This window comes from Schistocerca gregaria, unplaced genomic scaffold (genome assembly GCF_023897955.1).
Source record: "Schistocerca gregaria isolate iqSchGreg1 unplaced genomic scaffold, iqSchGreg1.2 ptg000244l, whole genome shotgun sequence".
Taxonomy (NCBI): Eukaryota; Metazoa; Arthropoda; class Insecta; order Orthoptera; family Acrididae; genus Schistocerca; species Schistocerca gregaria.
The window spans coordinates 7371532-7374851 of NW_026061753.1; the positions used below are offsets into that span (position 1 = coordinate 7371532).

Below are 3320 nucleotides of genomic sequence, written 5' to 3' on the forward strand. Positions count from 1 at the left end.
AATTTTGAGTTCGATTTTGAGGGGTTTGTTTCACTCCTTATGCCTACACAAAAATTAGTTAATATTAACAAATGTCATATTATAGCTATAAGTTCCTAAGAAAAGTGTTTACTTTTAGGGGTAGAGGTAGAAGTTAAGAGATCGAACCACTTTTAATTTATGCTGCATGCCGTTCTGAGAAAATCGTTACTCGAAAAAAATGTGTTCAAAGTTTAGGGAAAACATTTAGTTATATTATTACTTCGATTTGCATGAACTGAGTGTTACATATATATTTTTAATGTCGCTGAAAACGAATCTGAAGTCAGATTTTCAATATTCAAAACAGCTAATCCAATACGGAGGGCAACCGATTATGTTTTGACCAATTTTTACCAAAAATGTATTTTCGTTATTTACGTTTAGTCTGCAAGTCAAGGAGTATTTATCAACCCTTCCTCTACCTCTGATTGTTCCTAGACAGCAACTTCCTGTTCTTCTTGGCAGGAAAAGCCGATCTGTCAAAGCTGGATATGCAGCACTCGGCAGCCTGCACTTGATATTCGTCCGTATTTTCGGTGAGTATGTTTGCATGCATTCTGCAGTATGAATCCTTTTGAGCACGTGCGACACGGGACGAGTTATCATCTACATCTATATGGATACCCTGCAGAACACATTTAAGTGCCTGGCAAAGGGTTCATCGAATCACCTACACAACTGATAATTAATTGAAACCCTCAGCTGCCGACAGGTGTTGTTGATGTACTTCGATGGGGACAGCTGAAAAGTGTGCCCCTACTGGGACTCGAACCCAGGATCTCCTGCTTACAAGGCAGACGCTCAATCCATCTGAGCTATCGAGGGCACAAATGAACAACACGACTGCAGGAATTTATCCCTCGCACGCTTCCCGTGAGACTCACACCCCGAACCGCCCACAATCCGATTACGTAATGTACTTAATAGGTATTTGTCCATCCACTCATTACTGGCTCACACTAAGGTGACGATTCCCGTAAGATTTCCGGTAGCCTGTGCGCATTCGCACAGACGAAGGTCAATGGCTGGGTGACGTTTAACCATAGATATGAAGATAGTAACTGTTCTAGAAAGAACAGGCGCCACTGACGACCGTGCAGCTCTTCTAGAATACATGATAGACCGGCCGATGTGGCCGAGCGGTTGTAGGCACTTCAGTCGGGAGCCACGCGACCGCTACGGTCGCAGCTTCAAATCCTGCCTCGAGCATGGATGTGTGTGATGTCCTTAATTTAGTTACGTTTAAGTCGTTCTAAGTTCTAGGAAACTGATGACCTCAGATGTTAAGTCCCAAACACCCGGCTTCTTCTTCGACTTAGCCGGCAAACAGGCCGAGGACCCCGGGTGGGGACCGAATATGCAGCAGTTTGTGGATGGCGACGTCGTCACTAGCTGTTGCCTTCGTGCGGGCCTCTTGTGTAAAGGGGGAGCCAACCGTGGCCAAGTGAAGGTCTGTATTCCACAGGAACGAGTTAGCATGGCACTCAGATATTTCCACGAGTCGGCGGACGGGGGTCATTTGGGGTTCTTCAAGACCTTGAACCGAGTTCAGGAATACATGTTTTGGCCCAACCTATATCGCGATGGCAGGCGATTTGTTGGCAACTGTGTCCAGTGTAAGCGTGGTAAGCCCGATGTTGGGCTGCACAGAGAACTACTACAGTCGCTTAGGGAGCAGTGTCCTCTGGACCGCGACTCAAAGATCGAAACAACGATCGACGGAAACTGGCGCCAGAAACGCACCAGCTCACTCTATTTCATCCCCTTAGGGGTTGAACTTCCAAAAACACCGAAACACGTATTTTCTTATTTGTAGCCTTGAAGTCAAATACCAATTTTCGTAGATGTAGCCTTAAAAATACTTTCATAGTTCTTCCATAATTATTTATCTCAAAATAAAATGTTCATCCACTATTTCACCTCATAGAGGTTAAATTCCCAAAGATACTGGAACACATATTTCTTTATTTCTGACCTAGAAACCAGATACAAATGTTCGTATGCCTAGCTTCAAAATTACCTTAATAGCTACATGATTCAGAAATCCTTTCATGTCCTGCGTCTCCCCCTTAGAGGTGGAATTTTGAAATAAGCAGTATAAGCGGTATAAGATCAACACTCTTTCCAAATCTCAAGGTTTATTTTCCTTGGAGGTCTGGACTGTGTGAGTTTCATAGTAATAGTCCTCCACACACACACACACACACACACACACACACACACACACACCACTACCAATGCCACCACCACCTCCTGGGGAAATTTCTGCAGACGTCCTTGTTCCACTGCAGTCATATTTTGCCGACGACCTACATTTAGCAGCGTGGGAGGGATAGTGTCGTGCAACAGACAGTATACTCAGTAGACAACGAACTGTTCGTTGTGAAATCAGCGACATATTAACCGAGACTGACACAGAAGGTGCTGAAGGTGAAGCACACTAGACTCGTGTCTACCACGGCTTCAAATAGTATCGATTTACTATGAACGGAAGTTCCGAAAAGTGAGCAAGTAATTTTACAGTAAATTCAGTACCGATGGTGAGGATATACAACGAAAAACATTTCTATAAAATTTCAGAAATAATGAAATATTCCACTCAAGTCGCTTGACAGAAAACGCAATGGATATGCTTGCACTTAAGACGGAAGGCCCTACGTGCTTACGCAGGCTTACGACAGATCGCAAAATTCGGCAGTAGGCGTAAGCCAACCTCTTGTGCTGCCATCTGTTATTGATGCCAGGCATCAAGGTCTCAGTAGTACGACCATTCACTGGAGAGTAGTTTGCTTTGTAAGCACTCCGTCTTCAGGCCACGAGTGACCTACTGGGACAGCACCATCCGACCGCCGTGTCATCATCCGTGGAGGATGCGAACACGAGGGGCGGGGGTCAGCACACTGCTCTCCCGGTCGTTATGTTGGTATTTTTTGACCGGAGCCGCTACTATTGGGTCGAGTAGCTCCTCGATTGGCATCATGAGGCTGAGTGCACCCCGAGAAATGGCAAGAGCGCATGGCGGCCTGGATGATCACCCATCCAAGTGCCTTCAACGCCCGACAACGCACTTAACTTCGGTGATCCCACGTGAACCGATGCAACCTCCGCGGCATGGCCGTTGCCGCAGATATTTTACAGTAGATGCTTACGTTTCATAATTATCTAGTTTACGGGGAAAATGTAAAAAAGGCGATTGTCACCGAAGCTACAACTAATCTGAATTTCTGGTTAGTTATCAAGTGGTCTTGTGTGCGAGCCTGAATTTTTCATCCTTTGCGGTGGGAATGATTCAAACCCGT

At 45.3% G+C, this 3320-nt stretch overlaps 1 non-coding gene across 1 annotated transcript; it reads right to left on the reverse strand.

Moving 5' to 3' along the window:
- Positions 1 to 772: 772 nt before the first annotated feature.
- On the reverse strand, positions 773 to 847 carry Trnat-ugu (transfer RNA threonine (anticodon UGU)). Its single transcript has one exon. It is a non-coding gene; the product is annotated as a tRNA-Thr (tRNA).
- Positions 848 to 3320: the final 2473 nt, after the last annotated feature.